Here is an 11209-nt window from a genome sequence, read left to right on the forward strand (position 1 = left end):
GAAATTGGGCTAATCCATTGACAATAAAAATATTCATGTTTTATATTGTACAAATAATTACATCAAAAGTCGCCAGAGTGAATGTTCATTATATGAAATTGATAGTTTTTTGGTCAAGGTCTTGGTTAGGTTTTGAAATTAACCCAAGCTCTATCTCTTTTACTTGACTCTCACAATCTAGCTGTTAGTTATAAGGTGACATAAATTTTCTTACTAACCAAATTGTGCATAAAACTAACTTATGGTTTTTGTGCAAAATTGTATTGACCGCATGATTTCTACTGATCTCAAAATCATGAACTATCTAAACCAATTGACACAAAAATTAATAACAATTTAAATAAATTGGATGGTAAATATATCACCGGAAACTTGTATAATATTTTAGCAAAAAATACCATGGCAGTCTAGTAGGCAAGGAGAAATCATCAAATATGCCGATAAAACACTGAGAAAAATGATATGCACAATAATTCTACAAATGATTAGTGCATTGGTTTGTGGGTCGGTCTACCAAGCTGGTAGTCAATAGTTCGCTGATAGTCAATATTTGATATGATAGAAATATTATTTTTAACATCTACCAATCACAATGGTTAATATAAAAAAGATCAAAGGGCAGATTTTACACATCTTTGCAATCATTGTGTTGCAAATTCCGTTTGAGTATTCAAAATTGCGTTTCAGCTCCATTTGCATTCCTATTGGTCTAGGAGTGCTGCAATTGGCTAATGTTCTCAAGCAGCGTAGTAGCATTACTAAGACATTTGATTTATCTGAAAGTTTGTACAGCTAGTTATACTTCAAAATGGAGGTAAGATTCTACTATCGGTTAATTAGACTTTTCTTTGAAAATCACCTGAGTAATTAAGGTATCTACATTTTAATGTATATTTCCAACTTTAATGTACTTTTTTCAATTTAAGAAAGCTAAAATTTTGTGTTGTTGGTCTCTTAGAAACATGACATCTTTTTAGCCATCTGTTCTTTTAAAATATTTTAGTTCAGTAAACTTTCTGATGAGCAAAACAATGAATTCAGTTAATACTCAACTTTAAACAATCAAGGGTTATGTATAAGTCTTTGACTGCGCAAAAGTTTCTTTCTGACTGGAAAACGCTTTTCTTAGCTGAAGTACTAGCACTAGTACTAGTCTGAGAACACAAATTTTCTAATAAAAAATCCAGAGAAATTAATAAAAAACAACTTGACATATTTTTCTTAAGTTAAACCTCTAAATCCTTGTAACTTTGAATTTCAGATAAAGCAATTATTTGAGTTTCATGCTTTATGCTATTTATCCTTACTGTTTCACTGTGGAACAAATTCTTATGTTGTTTATGTTAGTAAACCTTGTGATATATAAAACTCTACACTACAAACATTTATTTGAAACATATCTAAAATTTGATACAGTTAAAACTTTAGCAGTGGTGCATCTTATTTGCTTGATATATGCTTTGGGATAAAAGTGGGAGGATGGTGCATAGCATATTTTGATACTTTGAGACATAGTTAAATTGTTGTACACTGCATAATTTAAGCGTGTACTATGTTGCAGTGATTTCAGGAAATGTGGCAGTTGTTTAGATAGGCAAAGGTGTATCCATTATTAAAGATATGAGTGCAGTAATAGTCATGGAACACACTAAAACTTGCATGACACCAAATTCTGTCAGATGCAAATTGAATATCTTCGATGTGATGCAATAAAGGCCATGTTATAAACATACTTAGAAAATAGGCTCCAAATTTTATCTTTTACGAATTATCTGCATGGCTTGTGTTACTTGGAATGCCACATATTACTACCAATTAGTTTCCCTATCTCTTGATCTCACTCTCCCTCTTTCTCCCTTTATTTCCATTTCTCACAGTACCTGATTGTTTTCGTATCTTAATTGCGCCATTATCAGAATGAAACAGAATGGACAGAAAAGATTGAAATTATAAAATATGTATTTATTGTGTAATTTCTTGAGTGTCAGTCAAATGAGATTAAACTATTTCTTAGACACTGCTCTTAGTGCTCACACCATGTTAAGACTGCAATCCTTATAATCTTGTTATTCCAAACCACCATTAAATAGTTTTCTTTGTTCTCTAAATTCTGCTTCTGTAGTATTGCATAATCAGTAGCAAGTCCATTTCTGCTCAATGTATGGCAGACCATGACTAAAACGTAATACTCTATATTTCGCTGTTGGAAATCTTTCACCGCATCAAGTTCAACAGTTTTTGTCACGCCATTTCAAAATATCTAGTAGAAAAACAGAAGTATGTGTAAACCTCCCCTTAGTGTAATGGTGTTTCTAGACATTAAAAACTCGCGCCAAGATTTCTAGCAGCATAAGACTATGACTAGCTGAAAAATACTTCCTAAGGGTATTCAGATATCAGAATGCAGAAAGTTAAATAAAGTTTCAAAAGATTCATTTTCTAGTTGATTTTGAAAAGTGTACAATAAGTGTAGAATTTCAAACACTAGATGCAATATGATGTATCTTACAGCTTCGGAGCAAGAATAATATAGAGCAAAGAATGACTGCAAATGGAACTGTAAGTGCTACCTCTCATCTAATGAATAATAATTTCAATGACAAAATTACTTTTATAAATATTTAGCTTATCAGCTGTGTTACCCAGATAGTTATGTTTATTACAGCCGATTACAATTGGCGATCACGTATACGCTGTCTACCAAAATGAAGGAGTTTTTGAAGCTGTAGTGATTGGTTTTCCACGCAACAAGGGTGAGTTGTATTTGAGTTTTTACTATTTTGAACAATTTGATATGAATATTAAATAAAAAAATTTTATGTTCAAGTTATGTTTTTTATAAAATTTTAATGCAAGAATTCGAGCTCAAATTATAACACAAAACATCAGAAAATCAAACTCCTCAATGCTTTACATGTTTTAGCTCATGATAAATTAAATGATTCATTTCATTTAAAAGCATGCATTTATAAGATTTGTCAGTAAACCAGATTGTTTTATCAACATTGGAGCTACTGAATTGCTTATAAAATTGCTAGCCATGACAAACAGATTCTATAAAAATATGCTAGAATGATTCCGCATTCCTGCTTCGAGCCTAGATTCATATCTCTTGACAAAACAACTTTTGGTTCAAGTTCAACAACAGTTCCTGTGTCAACTAATTAATACAAAATATTTTTTGCAGCGTTGGTGAAAATAAAATATCTTGAGGATGGGCACAAAAAAAGTGTTAAATTAGAAGATATTTCTGTAAGGGTAAGTGAAATTTGCCTCATCTGTCTTTCTTTGTTGATTTTCTAGGGTATTGCTTGTTTTTAGGCATGTTCCTGGAAGTGATGTATAAAAAACACTAGGAGTATAATGATATAGGTTTTGAAGGAGCGATAGTTAAGCTGCTGCATATCAGTGTAAAATATTAAACAGTAAAATATTGCAGTTGTTCAAAACAACTATCATAAGGTATTTTTTGCAAGCATTTACATAAATCACTTCGGAAATAAGTTGAAACTTTCAAAATAATTTAAACTGATTCAATATTTTAGGAGGCGGACTGTCTACCAGTTGCAGGTAAATATTAAGCATGGTTGCTGAAATCTATTTGCTTTTTCAAAGCGTTACTCTGTTCTCAGTTTGAATGTCTGATTTAAAATCAACAGAACAAGTATATGACATGTTGATTGTCATGGTTTAACGAAATAGCATCATTGCAGCTCAAGCTGGATCCTCTCTCAAGCTACCTCAAAATGGTGAGGCTTTCAAAAAAACAGTGTGGATACAGAATCTATTCCATGTAAGTCTTACTGATAGCGAACTAAATAATTAATTGTTGTTGATGCAATAAAGTCCTTATTATTGCGATTTGAGGACACTTTTTTATGGATTACTTGCAATGATAATTTTTGCAAAGGTTATTGAATGTCAAAGTGGCAGTAAATTAAATTTATGTTCAATTAAAGGGAGCCGCTATGTTTTTAAAATTTTTCCTATAGTGGCATTTAATCCGAGTCGTCGTTCAAATAAAAACAGTTTTCAAATATAAGTGTTGCGGTATGTAGCATTTTGCTACCCTAAAATACTGTTATTAATGTCATTGGTGTGACAAAAACTATGCTAAAACTGATTAACAAGTCAACTATTATTTTGATGACAAACCCTTTCGTATAAACAGACTGATACATCCATAAAATATTAATAACTTGGACAAACCTGATGTAGGTCATTAATCTAAAGGCCTGCTAGAATTCCTCTAAGGTTCTAGTCTATCAAAAGTATTCCTGGTTTGAAGATTACAGCCATTTAAAAAATTTCTATTTTTAAGCTGTTTGTTCTAGTACAACTCTGCTAAAAATATTTGCCCAAAGATTCAAGTTGAATAGAAATGCTCATAAATTTTTTTCAGAAATCCTTGCTAAATATTGGTTTGCGGCTCCAAAAACTATTTTAGGGTATCTTGCTACTTACATCTAAAAAAATTAATAGGTCTGTTGAGTATTTAACATAGAAACTTTTAGACACACAATGATGGTCCTTTCAATTGCAGGCGCCACTACTCACTAATTTTGAAAGCCCTTGTTACTTTGCCCAAGTGATAGCTTCTTCGGCTCTTCATTGCGTAGAGTATCAAGGTAAGGTTTCCATGTTTGTCATTTTTGAAATATGTTGCAATAATGTTGTTAATTAAATACAGTGACTTATTGTACAAAAACAATAACAATTGGATTCAACTTTTAGAGATCCTGTCAGCGGCAAGAGAAAGGGCTGTTGTTAGCGCAGGTAATTATATATGCAGTTATCTCTGCTATATTTAACACTAGCTGGTTGGAGCACAAAAGCACAAATCTTACCATACGCTGGCCTAGAATTGTTTGTGATCTCCCCTTCTTAGAGCAAAATAATGTGACAACAGATCAAAAATAAATACTCATAAATGCACAATGATGAACTTTCAAGAAAATTTAGTAATATGGATTTAGTAACAATAGACTTTTTCAAATAGCAAAATTAAAGGTTAATTGTAACTTAGTTGCTATTAAGGTATTTCAAATATATTTTGTAGTAAACACTAAGTGGCAAGCTGAGGACGAAACATCAAATAAGTTTCATGCAGGTAATGGTAATCAAGTTAAAACATATAGAATTTTGCATAATGTTGTGCAAATATATTATAATAATGTTCTGTTGAGTTTGATAGGAATAAACTTTGTTAACATTTGCGGTCATGTTGTTACAGAAAAAATAGGTGTCGAACTCGCTGAACAATCTGACCTTGAAAATAACACATTCATGGAATCTCAGAATACTCCTCTCTTCGCATCATCACCAATAAGTTTAGCAAGATGTGGTATGCTTTTACTAGTCCAACATTTCATAAAAGTTTGATACTTAATTCTTTACTTGATTGACACAATTTCAAAGAGCTGGAACATGTCTATGGGAAATATTTTACAGCTACACCACGAGTGAACCAGATGCAGACACCAGAAAGTCCTGTCAAAGCGGAATGGAAACCTTCAAAAAGTGAGTCCAAAAAGTCGTTATAATGTTCAGTGAAGAATGTTTTGAGCACAATTTAAAAAGAATTGTATATTGTTGTGTTCACTGCATGGTGACCAAAATTATAGCCAAGCTTGAATATCATTTACTTTACAAGCTTGATCATTTACTATAACGACCAAAACACTTGGAAATTATAAAGAAATATTAACCAGCGCGTTAAAATATCTGCAAACTTTTGAAACATTTCTCATGAGCTAATTACGGTAATCTAATATAAGTATCGTGTCAAAAGTTATTGTTGGTTGTACCATGACTTTAATCCATAATTGCAAAGCTACACACAGATTTAAACAATTATAAAGCCACTGTAGCATGATATATTGTAATTGGAAGTACGAAAAGGCTTTTGAGTTCGAAATGGCTTTTGAGTTCGAAAAGGGTTTTGAGTGCAAAAGGGGTTTTGAGTTTGGGTACTATTGAAACCTGTAGAATGGGAATATCGAGAAATAACTAGTTGTGCACTTGGACGTTAATCACAACTTAGATTCGAGTTAGAATACATTTTTTTTCCATTCAAAAATAAAAGTTTAAAAAATGAAAATATTTAACCATGCACAAAGCATGTACATATGTAATAAATTGTTCCAGCTATACAATAATACTTCAACCTAGGGGCACAATAATGAAAAATTCTTAATTCTAGCTCATCAATAAGCGTGAATTGTTGTTCTGCTTTTAACTAAAATTAGACTCGTTAAAACCTAAGCTGTTTTTTTAATGCTTGAGTTCTGCACATTCCTATTTTCACAGTTTTACTTTGTTTTGGGAAATGATATAAATATTTCAAAATAGGAAGGACAAAACTTGTCATCTTTAGAGATCTCAAATGCCCAATGCACCAATTTATCTGACTAAAGTTTTTGAAATTATATTTGAAAAAATGGAGGGTTCACAGAACTAAGTAACTTGTTGATAGACCTTACTCCTATTATTACTTTTTAATCCATGCTTTATTTATTATTTTGAAAATAGGTTCTAGAACTGGAGAAAGGCCTGAAGCAATTTTGCCTCTATCTCCTGGAATAACTTATTACGGTATGCTAAACAGTTTTTCTATCAAACAATAGCCAATTTTCTAATTATCCAATTCTATATCACAGATCCCAATTTACTAGTATGTTACTAGTCTGTAAGTCATATTTGATAATTAAATGTTGTTTAGTAATGTAAATCTCATTGTTGCAGATGATGAACAATTAGATGACAGTGAGAAGCTAGTTAACAGCCGCACCAACTCATCAGGTAAAAAGTGCTAACAAATGTTTGTGTTAAATCTTATTATCCTCATAAAGCGCAGTTAAATAGCTAAGGTTAACACTGCATAACTATTTACAGTACTATAACATTTTTAAATTGTTAAAAGATCTATTTAAAACTGTTTTTAAATTTTTGAATAATGTGTTTGCAGCCCGTGTTATAGAAAATGCTAAGGAATGGCTATTCTTTGCAGAGACATAATGTACTAGCATATACGTAATATATATATAGCATATACATAATGTACTAACATATACATATTGTACCAGCATATGCATAATGTACTAGCATATACATAATGTACTAGCACATACATATTGTACTAGCATATGCAAAATGTACTAGCATATACATATTGTACTAGCACATACATATTGTACTAGCATATACATAATGTCCTAGCACATACATAATGTACAAGCACAAACATAATGTACTAGCATATACATAATGTACTAGCATATACATAATGTACTAGCATATACATATTGTACTAGCACATACATATTGTACTAGCATATACATAATATACTAGCACATACATATTGTACTAGCATATACATAATATACTAGCACATACATAATGTACTAGCATATACATAATGTACTAGCATATACATATTGTACTAGCATATACATAATATACTAGCACATACATAATGTACTAGCATATACATAATGTACTAGCATATACATATTGTACTAGCATATACATAATGTCCTAGCACATACATAATGTACAAGCACATACATAATGTACTAGCATATACATAATGTACTAGCATATACATAATGTACTAGCATATACATAATGTACCAGCATATACATAATGTACTAACATATACATATTGTACCAGCATATGCATAATGTACTAGCACATAGATAATGTACAAGCACATACATAATGTACTAGCATAAACATAATGTACTAGCATTTACATAATATACTAGCACATACATAATGTACTAACATATACATAATGTACTAGCATATACATATTGTACTAGCATATACATAATGTCCTAGCACATACATAATGTACAAGCACATACATAATGTACTACCATATACATAATGTACTAGCATATACATAATGTACTAGCATATACATATTGTACTAGCATTTACATAATATACTAGCACATACATAATGTACTAACATATACATAATGAACCAGCGTATACATAATGTACTAGCATATACATAATGTCCTAGCACATACATAATGTACAAGCACATACATAATGTACTAGCATATACATAATGTACTAGCATATACATAATGTACTAGCATATACATAATGTACCAGCATAAACATAATGTACAAACATATACATATGGTACCAGCATATGCATAATGTACTAGCACATAGATAATGTACAAGCACATACATAATGTACTAGCATATACATAATGTACTAGCATATACATAATGTACTAGCATATACATATTGTACTAGCATTTACATAATATACTAGCACATACATAATGTACTAACATATACATAATGAACCAGCATATACGTAATGTACTAGCATATACATAATGTCCTAGCACATACATAATGTACAAGCACAAACATAATGTACTAGCATATACATAATGTACTAGCATATACATAATGTACTAGCATATACATATTGTACTAGCACATACATATTGTACTAGCATATACATAATATACTAGCACATACATATTGTACTAGCATATACATAATATACTAGCACATACATAATGTACTAGCATATACATAATGTACTAGCATATACATATTGTACTAGCATATACATAATATACTAGCACATACATAATATACTAGCATATACATAATGTACTAGCATATACATATTGTACTAGCACATAGATAATGTACAAGCACATACATAATGTACTAGCATATACATAATGTACTAGCATATACATAATGAACTAGCATATACATATTGTACTAGCATTTACATAATATACTAGCACATACATAATGTACTAACATATACATAATGAACCAGCATATACATAATGTACTAGCATATACATAATGTCCTAGCACATATCATTAATAAGCTTCGGCAATGTTTGAGAATTTCTACTCATTCACAATGCATCCCATCAGAGTTCTAGGTGTAACCTACCTGGAATGTTAGCTAATAACTTTTAGACAACCTCATGGAAGAAATGTTTATGGAATAATATGCAATGTTCTCCTGATATTGTGAGAATGTTATGCAATATTATTTGATAAACATTCCAGCAACGTATTTCCCACAATCTTGCTGGGATGTTATGGGAAATACATTCCAGCAAAGTATGAAACGTTGAAAACATTCCATACTTTGCTGGAACTTTGAAAATGTGTCTACAAATAATATTGTGACAATTTTAATGAAACGTTTTTGGGACTTTTCAGAACATCCCTGGAACGTTCTGCGAACGCAAAATTGTTAGTTGGAAACTTGCGGAATTGCAATAACTTATTCCTTGCATTGCAATTGCCATCACATGCAGTTGTAAAGTTAAACCAATATTTGCTGGTAATTTGGACTTACATCAATGCCATATTGCATCTCTTAAAAATTTTAACCTGTTTGGAGTGCAAATTTAAATTTACTGAAATAGTTCTTAAAATTTGTGTCCTTGAATGGTTCACATTAACTATTTTTGGGATGTTAGTTAATATTTCTGAGGCAAAGATATAGAAGGAATGCTGGTAGAATATTACATAGTGTTCTATCCCAAATGTCGGAGTGTAGTGCAATAACATTTCGTAAATGTTCAGCAACGTATTTTCTACAACGTTACTGAAACACCATATAAATTATGTTCATGCAGCATGATTTTTTACAATGTTGCTGCAATGTTAAAAATGTGTCGCCAAATAACCTTGTGACAAAGTTGCAATGTCATATTTCTAGAATTATCCGGAACGTCTACATATGGTTCTAGTAATATAAAATTTTCAGTCGAATTTTTAACATAATACGTAATATAATAACTTGCTAAAAACAAAATACAGAAAAGATTTCCTAGAACGAATACATAGACAAATGTTGTGATTTTTAAAAAGTAGACGCTGAAAAGAAAATCGTTATAACCTATTTTTATGAATTTTGGCTGTTTTGTTATAGAAAGGTTGAGTGTCGAACACGTTGAACAATCTGATCTTGAAAAGAACACATTCATGGAATCTCAGAATACTCCTCTCTTCGCATCATCACCAATAAGTTTAACAAGATACGGTATGTTTTTACTACTCTAATACTTCATAAAAGTTTGATACTTAATTCTTTATCTAATTGATATAATTTCAAAGAGCTGGAACATGTCTGTGGGAAATATTTTACAGCTGCACCACCAGTGAACCAGATGCAGATGCCAAAAAGTGCTGTCAAAGTGGAATGGAAACCTTTCAAAAGTGAGTTCGAAGAATCTATATGTTCAGTGAAGAATGTTTTGAGCACAACTTTTTAGGCATTGTATATCGATGTGTTTACAGCATGGTGACCAAAATTATAGCCAAGCTTGGAGATTATTTACTGTACAAGCTTGATCATTTACAATAATGACCAAAACACTTGATAATTATACAGAAATATTAACCAGAGCTATAGAATATCTGCAAACTTTTGAAACATTTCTCATGAGCTAATTAACGGTAATGTAATATAAGTATCGTGTCAAAAGTTATTGTTGGTTGTACCATGACTTTAATCCATAATTGCAAAGCTACACAAAGATTTAAACAATTATAAAGCCACTGTAGCATGATATATTGTAATTGGAAGTACAAAAAGGCTTTTGAGTTCGAAAAGGCTTTTGAGTTTGAAAAGGGTTTTGAGTTCAAAAAGGGTTTTGAGTTTGGTTACTATTAAAACCTGTAGAATGGGAATATCGAGGAATAACTAGTTGTGCATTTGGACGTTAATTACAACTTAGTTTCGAGTTACTATACATTTTTTTTTCAATTCAAAAACAAAAGTTTAAAAAATGAAAATATTTAACCATGCACAAAGCATGTACATATGTAATAAATTGTTCCAGCTATACAATAATACTTCAACCTAGGGGCACAATAATGAAAAATTCTTAATTCTCGCTCATCAATAAGCGTGAATTGTTGTTCTGCTTTTAACTAAAATTTGACTCGTTAAAACCTAAGCTGTTTTTTTAATGCTTGAGTTCTGCACATTCCTATTTTCACAGTTTTACTTTGTTTTGGGAAGTGATATAAATATTTCAAAATAGAAAGGACAAAACTTGTCATCTTTAGAGATCTCAAATGCCCAATGCACCAATTTATCTGACTAAAGTTTTTGAAATTATATTTGAAAAAATGGAGGGTTCACAGAACTAAGTAACTTGTTGATAGACCTTACTCCTATTATTAC

General features: G+C 31.0%; 1 protein-coding gene across 1 annotated transcript in view; it reads left to right on the top strand.

Annotated features, from left to right (window-relative positions):
• The window catches only part of LOC137406882 (uncharacterized), a 57829-nt gene that overhangs the window by 19192 nt on the left and 27428 nt on the right, over nucleotides 1-11209 (top strand). The gene's annotated exons all lie outside the window — the stretch shown is intronic.

The sequence above is a fragment of the Watersipora subatra genome, chromosome 10 (genome assembly GCF_963576615.1).
Source record: "Watersipora subatra chromosome 10, tzWatSuba1.1, whole genome shotgun sequence".
Lineage (NCBI taxonomy): Eukaryota > Metazoa > Bryozoa > Gymnolaemata > Cheilostomatida > Watersiporidae > Watersipora > Watersipora subatra.